This window comes from Bos indicus, chromosome 15, assembly GCF_029378745.1.
Source record: "Bos indicus isolate NIAB-ARS_2022 breed Sahiwal x Tharparkar chromosome 15, NIAB-ARS_B.indTharparkar_mat_pri_1.0, whole genome shotgun sequence".
Taxonomy (NCBI): Eukaryota; Metazoa; Chordata; class Mammalia; order Artiodactyla; family Bovidae; genus Bos; species Bos indicus.
Window position 1 is genome coordinate 47,737,360 of NC_091774.1, and position 12,632 is coordinate 47,749,991.

The 12,632-nt window shown below is 38.8% G+C and overlaps 1 non-coding gene across 1 annotated transcript; it reads right to left on the bottom strand.

Moving 5' to 3' along the window:
* Positions 1-11,664: 11,664 nt before the first annotated feature.
* TRNAW-CCA (transfer RNA tryptophan (anticodon CCA)) lies at positions 11,665-11,737 on the bottom strand. The gene has a single exon. It is a non-coding gene; the product is annotated as a tRNA-Trp (tRNA).
* Between the last annotated feature and the right edge of the window lie 895 nt (positions 11,738-12,632).

The following is a 12,632-nucleotide window of genomic DNA, read 5'->3' on the forward strand; positions in this document are numbered from 1 at the left end:
GTCCACCATCACAGTGGTGACTTCATTTTCTGCTGGAGCAGACTTTCTGGATGGAGACAGTGATCTCTGCCAGGGAGTTCTGTTTCTGTCTGGCTCTTCTACACTCTGGCTTTCAGAAAGGAGAGTTTATACTTGAGTTTCTACTTCCCCAGGGAAAGACTGTCTTGTTGGCCTTTCAGAGAATCAAGAGCCCAGCATCTTCTTATCCCACTGGGAGAAAGATTTACTCTCAGTTCTTTAAGATCTGTTTTCCCTAAGCAGAGTCAATAATGCCCCCAAAGCATAGCAAGAGTCTCAGAGTTAATTTTCCTGGATCAGTTAAATGGATAAAATGGGATACTTAGGAAATAAAGCATGATTAATTTTAGAACACAAAACTCTAGGGCTAAAAGGGTCAAGGCAAATAGCTTTGATATCAATGAGTATCAAGTTCTGATTTTTCAGAAATGTATTGATAAAAATATCTTTTTTATCAGAAATATATTTTTATCAAAAAAGTCTTTTTCTTTTTTATTTTTCAGAAATGTATATTCCAACAATACAAGAGAAGACTCACACATGGACATAACCAGATGGTCAATACCCAAATCAGATTGATTATATTCTTTGCAGCCAAAGATGGAGATATCTTCTGTCTATACAGTCAGCAAAAACAAGATGGGGAGCTGTCTGTAGTGCAGATCATGAACTCCTTATTGAAAAATTCAGACTTATATTGAAGAAAGTAGGGAAAAACAAAGAACATTCAACTGTGACCTAAATCAAATCCCTTATGATTATGCAGTAGAAGTGACAAATAGATTCAAAGGATTAGATCTGATAGACAGAGTGCCTGAACTATGGATGGAGGTTTGTGACATTGTACAGGAGTCAGTGATCAAGACCATCCCCAAGAAAAAGAAATGCAAAAAGGCAAAATGGTTGTCTGAGGAGACCTCACAAATACCTGAGAAAAGAAGAGAAGTGAAAGGCAAAGGAGAAAAGGAAAGATGCACCCATGTGAATGCAGAGTTCCAAAGAATAGCAAGGAGAGAAAAGAAAGCCTTCCGCAGTGATCAGTGCAAAGAAATTGGAAAACAATAGACTAGAGATCTCTTCAAGAAAATTAGAGATACCAAGGGAACATTTCATGCAAAGATGGGCACAATAAAGGACAAGAATTGGTATGGACCTAACAGAAGCAGAAGATATTAAGAAGAGGTGGCAAGAATACACAGAAAAACTATACAAAAAAGATCTTCACAACACAGATAACCATGATGGTGTGATCACTCACCTAGGGCCAGACATCCGGGAATGTGAAGTCAAGTGGACCTTCGGAAGCATCACTATGAACAAAGCTAGTGGAGGTGATGGAATTCCAATTTCTCTATTTCAAATCCTATAAGATGATGCTGTGAAAGTGCTGCACTCAATATGCAGCAAATATGGAAAACTCAGCAGTGGCCACAGAACTGGAAAAGGTCAGTTTTCATTCCAATCCCAAAGAAGGGAAATTTCAAAGAATGTTCAAACTATCGCACAATTGCACTCATCTCACATGCTAGCAAAGTAATATCTCAATTCTCCAAGCCAGGCTTCAACAGTAAGTGAACTGTGAACTTCCAGATGTTCAAGTTGGCTTTAGAAAAAACAGAGGAACCAGAGATCAAGTTGCCAACATCTGCTGGATCATCAAAAATGCAAGAGAATTCCAGAAAAACATCTACTTCTGCTTTATTGACTATGCCAAAGCTATTGACTGTATGGATCACAACAAATTACGGAAAATTCTTAAAGAGATGAGAATTCCAGACCACCTTATTTACCTCCTGGGAAATCCATATGCAGATCAGGAAGCAACAGTTATAAGCAAAAATGGAAAAATGAACTGGTTCTGAATCGGGAAAGGTGTACATCAAGGCTGTATATTGTCACCCGGCTTATTTAACTTATATGCAGAGTACGTCATGCAAAATGCCAGGCTGGATGAAGCACAAGCTGGAATCAAGATTGCCAAGAGAAATATCAATAACCTCATATATGTAGATGACACCACTCTTATGGCAGAAAGTGAGGAAGAACTAAAGAGCCTCTTGATGAAAGTGAAAGAGGAGAGTGAAAAAGCTGGCTTAAAACTCAACATTCAGAAAACTAAGATCATGGCATCTGGTCCCATCACTTCATGGCAAATAAATGGGGAAACATTGGAAACAGTGAGAGACTTTATTTTTTTGGGTTCCAAAATCACTGTAGATGGTGATTGCAGCCATGAAATTAAAAGATACTTGCTCTTTGGAAGAAAAGCTATGACCAACCTAGACAGCATATTAAAAAGCAGAGAGATTACTTTGCCCACAAAGGTCCATCTATTCAAAGCTATGGTTTTTCCAGTAGTCATGTATGGATGTGAGAGTTGGACTATAAGGAAAGCTGAGCACTGAAGAATTGATGCTTTTAGACTGTGGTGTTGGAGAAGACTCTTGAGCATCCCTTGGACTGCAAGAAGATCAAACTAGTCAATCCTAAAGGAAATAAGTCCTGAATATTCAGGACTGATGCTGAAGCTGAAACTCCAATACTTTGGCCACCTGATGTGAAGAACTGTCTCATTTGAAAAGACCCTGATGCTGGGCAAGATTGAAGGTGGTAGGAGAAGGGGATGACAGAGGATGAGATGGTTGGATGGCATCACTGACTCTATGGACATGAGTTTGAGCAAGTTCCGGGAGTTGGTGAAGGACAACGAAGCCTTGAATGCTGCAGTCCATAGGGTCGTAAAGAGTCGGACACAATTTAGCAACTGAATTGACTTTCAATAAAAATATGTCTTGTGCTTAAATGTAATCCTGTGCATTTCTATGTTGACAGTTTCTACTGACTGTAAAACACTCAGATCCATTCCCTAATCTTTTCATGTGTGTGAAAAATAGTTCTACTTGAGTGGAGTTTTCAAGAAGCCCTACTCTTGTGACACTTTTAATGTAAAAAAGATAATTTCTTTATCTAATTGATTACTTAGCAATGTACTGCAATTAGTGTGTGGCTGTTCAAAAGGGTGGTTCATCTTCTGTTACTGAATTTTTCTAATTAGCTCCTGGTCCTGTGACCAAGGGTCCTGGGCTGAAGGTTAGATAGAAGAAAATTCAGCTTCCAGCTCTTTCATGTGAGAAGTCCCTTAAATCATCTGTTTTATATTCCTAATTTGCATACTTGTTGTGAGGAATAAATGTGAGCATGTTAGGAGCACTTGACTGTTATTACACTGTCATTGTTATTACTAATACTATAAAATTTGGCTCCCTAGTATCTTTTGTATTGGAAAGCCATTAGTCAACATAAAACTTGAAATAACCACTGCCTCTCACCTTGACACCTCTTCCACAGAATTGTCTATATCAGAAGCAGTTTGATCTCAGATTTGTGCCTACCATTTGGAGCACTTTCACTTACACTTGCTGCTTTGTGCTTATTTTCTTTTTTGTAGTTTTATTTGCTCATAGCATCTTAATAAACAGTGGTTTCACCAGAAGTTATATGTGTTTCTAACTATAAGGCAGGGTCATCACTTTTGAACTACCACCTATCTCTTGGACTTTACCCTTTCATGCACCACCTCTTCCAGTCAATTTTTACAAGTCATACAGGTAGCTTTTAAAGTTGGACATTCCCAAATCAGTCCAAATTTTTCATTTGATTGATAACCAAGATTTACTTAATTTAATAATATTTAAGTGACATAGGCTCCTTTTTATCCTTTGGATTGTTAGGAGTGAGAGCACTTTTCATGCCAATAACTCTCCAGTTATTGAGAGTTAAAGTCAGTTCCAGGAAAACAAATGACCACTTGCATTTCCAAAACTATTTTGTAATCATCATGTCCTTCACTTAAGGCTCTTCCTTACATAAATTGCAGTTTATGTGATTTTAAAAACATTTATCATTGACACTCATAAAAGCAAGGTTAATTTAGTGTTTTTTGAGAGTTTTTGGATATCATTATCTGACATCTGGAAATTGCAAGATGTCAAGCCAATCTTGCTAAGGACCAGTGAGTTAAAAAGCTAACAGAGGGTTTCCCTTTAAAGAAATGCCTTGTATAATTGGCAAGCTGTTCCTTTTTAGACCCTTTCCACTGGAGAGTCTTACTTGCTATATAACATCAGAAAGATACTAAGAGGCTCAGTTTTATTCTTTGTTAAGGAGGGGTAAAAGAGAGTTAGCAAAAAGAATGAGTCTTTCTACCAACATTTATTGAATAATTTTAATGTGACTTGCATTTTTTTCTTTTAATTTTCATAAAACACTATGAAATAGGTTATATTACATGACACATTTTACAGATTTGAATACTAATGCTCAAAGGAATTAAGCAAATTTTTAATATACATCAAATATTTGACATATATTAATATTGATATTTGATATTAATATACATTAATTGATATTTGATCAATATACATCAAAAAGCTACAGTTGGAAAATACAGGCTTAGAAAGCAGATCAGTGAGATTTCAGAGCAGAGCTCTCTGCAGTAACATTATATCATATTAGTATTAGGTTTTTGTTGTTGTTGTTTAGTCACTAAGTTGTATCTGAGTCTTGCAACCCCATGGACTGCAGACCGTCATGTTCCTCTGTCATGGGATTTCCCAGGCAAGAATACTGGAGTGGGTTGCTGTTTTCTGCACCAGGGAATCTTCCCAACTCAGGGATCAAACCCATGTCTCCTGATCATCTCCTGCTTTACAGGCAGGTTCTTCATGGCTTCATGGAGTTACTGGTGAAGCACAAATTGCCTGATATATGGTCCTTTGTAAACACTATTATCTGCCACTATTATTAAGGAGTCCTACTGTGTAAAGGAAATGGTAGGCACTAAATACAGGTGTGGTTATTCTCAAAGAAAGGGACTTTGAAGGTTATAAAAACCAGTAATAGTGGAGCTCTGCCATAAGGGTGATGTTATTTGCATATCTGAGGTTATTGATATTTCTCCTGGCAATCTTGATTCCAGCTTGAGCTTCTTCCAGCCCAGCGTTTCTCATGATGTACTCTGCATAGAAGTTAAATAATCAGGGTGACAACATACAGCGTTGATGTACTCCTTTTCCTATTTGGAACCAGTCTGTTGTTTCATGTCTAGTTCTAACTGTGGCTTCCTGGCCTGCATATAGGTTTCTCAAGAGGCAGGTCAGGTGGTCTGGTATTCCCATCTCTTTCAGAATTTTCCACAGTTTATTGTGATCCACACAGTCAAAGGCTTTGGCATAGTCAATAAAGCAGAAATAGATGCTTTTCTGGAACTCTCTTGCTTTTTTGATGATCCAGCAGATGTTGGCAATTTGATCTCTGGTTCCTCTGCCTTTTCTAAAACCAGCTTGAACATCTGGAAGTTCATGGTTCACGTATTGCTGAAGCCTGGCTTGAAGAATTTTGAGCATTACTTTACTAGCGTGTGAGATGAGTGCAATTGTGCGGTAGTTTGAGCATTCTTTGGCATTGCCTTTCTTTGGGATTGGAATAAAAACTGACCTTTTCCAGTCCTGTGGCCACTGCTGAGTTTTCCAAATTTTGTGGCATATTGAGTGCAGCACTTTCACAGCATCATCTTTCAGGATTTGAAATAGCTCCACTGGAATTCCATCACCTCCACTAGCTTTGTTCGTAGTGATGCTTTCTAAGGCCCACTTGACTTCACATTCCAGGATGTCTGGCTCTAGGTGAGTGATCACACCATTGTGATTATCTTGTGGCAGAAAGTGAAGAGGAACTAAAAAGCCTATTGATGAAAGTGAAAGTGGAGAGTGAAAAAGTTGGCTTAAAGCTCAACATTCAGAAAATGAAGATCATGGCATCTGGCCCATCACTTCATGGGAAATAGATGGGGAAACAGTGGAAACAGAGTCAAACTTTATTTTTTTGGGCTCCAAAATCACTGCAGATGGTGACTGCAGCCATGAAATTAAAAGATGCTTACTGCTTGGAAGGAAAGTTATGTCCAACCTAGATAGCATATTCAAAAGCAGAAACATTACTTTGCCAACAAAGGTCCGTCTAGTCAAGGCTATGGTTTTTCCAGTGGTCATGTATGGATGTGAGAGTTGGACTGTGAAGAAGGCTGAGCGCCCAAGAATTGATGCTTTTGCACTGTGGTATTGGAGAAGACTCTTGAGAGTCCCTTGGACTGCAAGGAGATCCAACCAGTCCATTCTGAAGGAGATCAGCCCTGGGATTTCTTTGGAAGGAATGATTCTAAAGCTGAAACTCCAGTACTTTGGCCACCTCATGCCAAGAGTTGACTCATTGGAAAAGACTCTGATGTTGGGAGGGATTGGGGGCAGGAGGAGAAGGGGACGACAGAGAATGAGATGGCTGAATGGCATCACTGACTCGATGGACGTGAGTCTGAGTGAACTCTGGGAGTTGGTGATGGACACGGAGGCCTGGCGTGCTGCAATTCATGGGGTCGCAAAGAGTTGGACATTACTGAGTGACTGAACTGAACTGAATAGTGGAGCTCAACTATTAGTCTAATAGTTTTGAAGGTCAGGTAAAGGCAACTTAAGTAACCTAGAGATTGAACAAGAAAGAGAAGTAGGAACCAGCTAAGCAAAGAGGATGAAAGAGTATCTCAGAAAGTGACAGCTGCACATAGGAAGGCTGTGTGTCATGTTCTAGACATCTAGGAAAGGAAAATAAAGCTCAGTAAAAACTAGATGTATTCCATTATTTAATTGAAATCATTTAAAATGTCAATTGGAATCCTCATCCATCAGAATAGAGATTTATTAAAATGTATTGATCTTGATTAGAATATTGATATATGCTTTTACTTATTGTTTTTATGTGAGTGCACGACTGAGTGACTTCCCTTTTACTTTTCACTTTCATGGATTGGAGAAGGAAATAGCAACCCACTACAGTGTTCTTCCCTGGAGAATCCCAAGGATGGGGGAGCCTGGTGGGCTTCAATCTCTGGGGTCGCAGAGAGTCGGACATGACTGAAGCGACTTAGCAGTAGCAGTAGCAGCAGCATACTTACTTTTCATATAGTAGCTCACAGTGCTATGCAGGAGCAGAGCAATCAATGGTCAATTTAGTGTTATTCACTGTGAGATGAAGAAGAAGAAAAAGTGCAGGACAGAAAGACAGAACTTTGCAGGGTGAAAGTTTAAGTAGATCATGGAATGTATCCTTGGTACTTTAAGTGAAGACTGAAAGAACCAGACTTTGGGGGAAGTGGTGAACTTTTGGAAGATTTTCTGTCCATGGTCAAAACAACATAATACATGTGTAAGTTGTCATTGAGGCACACAAGCTTACATCTAGAAAGGATCTCCTAAAACAAATTGTTCACTCATCTCAAGTAATGGAGTAACATGAAAGACAGTGAGAATACCTCATTTGTTCCCAGGAATTTTTTTTTTTTTTTGGTGGTTGTGCAAGGCTCACAGCTCAGAACTTCTAACTCTATCCAATGCTTTCTTATGTTGCCAAGTACTTTAATGCCATTACAGGTACATTATTCCATCCCTAACCCTCTTCATTTAAGAAGAATATATTCCTGGAATTAATACTTATATTGTTTCAAATCAAACTTTAAGCTCCTGAAAGCAACAGTAATGTTCTGTTTCTTTTGTACTTTAATAGCCAACAGAAGATTCCCAGGACACCAAGCGTGCTTACAAATTGTCCGATCAATTAGAGTGAGTGAAGTTGCTCAGTTGTGTCCGACTCTTTGCGACCCCGTGGACTGTAGCCCCCAAGGCTCCTCCATCCATGGGATTCTCCAGGCAAGAATACTGGAGTGGGTTGCCATTTCATTCTCCAATTTGGAAGCAATGTCCAAATAGTCTATTTTGTATTTCACTCTTACTGTGTTGTTGTTTAGTCACTAAGTCATGTCCAGCTCTTTTGCGACCCCATGGATTGTAGCCCACCAGGCTCCACTGTCCATAGTATTTCCCAGGCAAGAATACTGGGGTGGGTTGCCATTTCCTTATCCAGAGGATCTTCCTGACCCAGGGATTGAACCCACATCTACTGCTTGGCAGGTGGATACATTACCTCTGGGCCACCAGGGAAGCCCAATGGAGTACTATTTACCCATGAAATGTGAACTACTGAAGCACACGGCCCTGTGGATGAAACTCCAAAACATTTTATTAACAAAAGGAGCTGTTGACCCTAAAAATAAAAGAGTCAGAAACAAATTAACAAGCAGAACAAAATAGAGACAGACATAAATACAGAGAACAACTTTTGGATCCTAAAGAGGAGGGGAGTTAGGGCTTTGGATGAAAGAGGTGAAGAGGATTAAGGGGGATAGCCTTCTAGTTATAAAATAAATGTCAGTGGGATGTAATGCACAGCATAGGGAATAGAGTCAATAATATTGTGATAACTTTGTGTATTGACAGATGATTACTAGACTTATTGTGATGATCAATTCCTAAAGCATATAAATGTCAGATAGCTCTATTGTATACTGAACCAATATAATATTGCAAATCAACTATACTTCAATAAAAACAAACAGAAAGAAAATTCATATAAAGGCCAGTCAGTTTATTTTACCAGCAAAATTTGGGTTTATTTAGATATAGCTGAGAAACTGCAATTCATGACAAGCAAGCTATACATAACAAAAGCCACAGGCAAGACCGATAAACAAAAGTTATTTTGGAGAAACATAAGAAAATTAGGAGGGATTTGGTTTGAATGAAAGTCAATTGGAGAAAAGTGAAAGTTCAGGGCAATGATGGTTTCTCACTGGTTGAGTTGCCGGGGTAGTGGATTTCTTGTAGGAGATGCAATGTACATTTTTCACTGTTAAGCCTATGTTGTTGTTCAGTCACTTCAGTCGTGTCTGACTCTTTGCAACCCCATGGACTGCTGCACGCCAGGCTTCCCTGTCCTTTACCATCTCCTGGAGTTTGCTCAAACTCATGTCCACTGAGTCAGTGTTGCCATCCATTCTGTCATCCCCTTCTCCTGCCTTCAATCTTTCCCAACATCAGGGTCTTTTCCAATGAGTTGGCTATTTGCATCAGGTGGCCAAACTATTGGAGCTTCAGCTTCAGCATCAGTCCTTCCAATGAATATTCATTGGTTGATTTCCAATCAATCATTAGTTGATTCAAAGGTTGATTTCCTTTAGGATTGACTTGTTTTATCTCCTTGCAGTCCAAGGGGCTCTCAAGAGCCTTCTCCAGTACCACAGTTTGAAGGCATCAGTTCCTTGGCACTCAGTCTTTTTTATTGTACAGATCTCACATCTGTACATGATGGTTTTCCAGTAGTCATGTTTCTGTCCATAGTTGATGGATATTTCCTATTGACGACTCTTCTGTTGGGGTCTACAATAGATGATTCTTCCTGTAAATTGACTTCCAGTGGTACTGTATGAGAGTTCCTCCTTCTGGCATCTTGACTCCATTTCAGTGAGGTCTCCCTTTGATAATTGTCACAAAGCCAAGCACAGAATACATCTCGCCTTATTCTGTGAAACTGCAAAATATGGAAAGCTAATGCAGAGATACATTAAATAAACACTGCTTGACTAAGGCCAGGGGTAGAGGAAAAGTTCAGCTGCAGGTAAACTGAGGCAACTTTTCTTCAGTGATGGGAATAGTCTTTTTCTTGATTTTGGTGGTTGTTAAAATGATGCACACTGTATAAAAACTCTTTATTTCAGATGCATCTTATTATGTATAAACACTATCTTAATAAAAAAGATAGAAAAAATACAAACTCAAAAAACCAATGAGGAAATAAGGATGTCAATTTATATTTAACCAACTTTAAACATTAAAATATTACAATTTGCTATAATTAGTTGTGCCTGTGGGAGGAGATGAGCTCAAGGTCTTCCTACTCTGCCATCTTGGCCACTTCTGCAGCACTGTTTACTGAAGGCCTCTCTGGTTTTGTAGTTAAAATAAACTTATTGTAGATAGTGTATGAGATGAGACTCATTTTGTGCTTTTCCAATCTCATATGTCTGTTTTTGCCTTTTATTGGACCGAAGCAGATGTTGAACACTTAGTACATTCATGACTATCTTCATACATTCCTTTAAAACTTTGTTGTTGTTATTTAGTCACTCAGTCATGTCTGACTCTTTTGCCACTTGATGGACTGCAGCCTACCAGGCTCCTCTGTCCATGGGATTTCCCAGGCAAGAATACTGGAGTGGGTTGTCATTTCCTTCTCCAGGGAATCTTCCCAATCCAGAGATCAAATCCATGTTTCCTGAATTGTCAGGTGGATTCTTTACCACTGAGCCAGCAGGAAAGCCCTCTTTTAAAACTCACTAACAGAGAAAAATGAGGGACACTACCACCTATTGTGACTTGCTATTTTATTCAACAGCAGAATTTGTCTGTGCTCCTTCTTTAATCCTCTGGATATGAGAGGGGAAATAATTCCCCAAAACCCACAAACAAGTAAAAATTAAAAAATTAGTTGGGGAGGGAGAAGAGGTTTTGCCATCAGATTTTATGGAAAATATTAAATTTTGAAAAAAAAATTGTATTTTGTATTTCTATTACTTCATGTAAAAAAAACCAAAAAACCAAACTGCCCCTGGAGCCCACATTTATGGCAGGAGCACTGAGGACACCACCCAGACAGATACAGGACTTGCAGGTGGTTTTGATAAGTCAGTCCAGAGAGACAAGAAACAGCTCACAGAGTGCATCCACCTCTCTTCACTGGACCCTTTGTCCATTTTTTTGGTCTATACCTTCAGTTACCAAGTTTAGAACATGAATACCAGACTGGTTAATATTGCCTCATATTTTTTTCTTTGTACATTTTGTCTCTATATCTCTTCTGCATTATTTCTCTCATTCTTTAATTTAAATAAGCTGCATTTCTGTATTTTTATCTACATAAGTTTTTTTTTTTTTCCTGCAATGTCAAATCTGTTATAAACCCATTCAGTGACTTTTAATTTTTGTTCAGATATTATTTATTTTTACTCTAGAAATTTCATTAATTTCTTTTTTTACCTTCATTTTCTTTGTTTTTTTTCCTCTCTCCTTTAACATATTTATAATATTAGTTTAGTATTTTTTGGTTTATAATTGCATCATCTCTGTAAATTTCTGTGTCTGCTTGTGCTAACTAGCTTTTCTCCTGGTTATGGGTCACATTTTCCAGCATCTTAGTATTGATATTGGTTTTTGGTTAGATGTTGAGAATCTTACAACATTGGAAATCTAGTTTTTTTGGTAGTTGTTTTGGTTTAAAAAGTTTAAAAAAAAAAAAAGAGTGTTTTAGTTCATTTGGGCTGCTGAAACAAAATATTACAGGCTGAGTAGCTTGTAAACAACGGAAATTTCTTTCTCATAATTCTGGAGACTGAAAGTCCAAGATCAAGGCACCAGCAGAGTTGCTTTCTGGAGAGGCCCTTCCTCCTGGTTCATTACTGGTGACTTCTAGCTCTGACCTGACATAATGGAAAGGTGAGAGGCTTTTGTGGGGTCTCTTTTATAAGAACAGTAAACTCGTTCATGAGGGCTCCACTCTCATTTGACCTTGAAAGTGAAGTTGCTCAGTCGTGTCCGACTCTTTGCAACCCCATGGACTGTAGGCTACCATACCAGGCTCCTCTATCCATGGGATTCTCCAGACAAGAGTACTGGAGTGGGTTGCCATTTTCTTCTCCAGGGGATCTTCCCAACCCAGGGATTGAACCCGGGATCTCCCGCATTGGAGGCAGACGCTTTAACCTCTGAGCCACCAGGGAAGCTTGGCACCTCTCAAATGTCCTACTTCCTAATAGCATCATCAGTGAGGGTTGGGATTTCAACAGATCAGTGAGGGAGGGGCACAAAAGTTCACACCAAAGAGAGGAGTATGTGAGTTTGTTTTGGCAAGCCAGTAAGGTATGTTTTGATCAGGCTGTCCCTCTCAAGATTTGTTTTTAGTTTCTTAAGGTAGATCTCGAGTAAACTTATCTCCAGGGCTAGTTTAGTATCACCAATTATATATGGCTATCCTGGAGATCCTCCTGAATACCAGATATTGAGTATAGTCTCTCCACTCTGGATGGCTATGAAAGTGTTAGTCACTCAATCGTGTTCTACTCTTGTGTGATCTCATGGACTGTAGCCTGCCAGGCTCCTATGTCCAGGGGGTTATTCAGGCAAGTATAATGGAGTGAGTTGCCATTTCCTCCTCCAGGGAGTCTTCCTGACCCAGGAATTGAACACATCTCTTTCATTGGCAGTCAGATTTTTTACCACTGAGCTACCTGGGAAGCCCCTGTTTCAAACATGAGCTTTCAAACCCACATTTGCCTGTCTTTACTTGTCTTTCTTACTGTACTGTGAGTTCTTTTTGACCAGGGACAGTGTGTAATTCATCTGTTTTCTTGGAATTATGGTATAGGGCCTGGCACATAGGAAAGAAAAACAAAACTTAATGAGTTTTTTTTTTTTTAAATTTTCCAGTAGCCAACATCTAGGTTATGAAGTCCTAACATAAAAGTAAGTACAACTTTGCCAACAATAAAAAAATCCACTAAAATAATACATCGCAAGTAATCTTATCTTCATATACACAAAATAGGGCATACAACCATATATAAGATTTACAATTATACAAAAAGAAAAATATAAATAAGTACTTCATTAGTCACT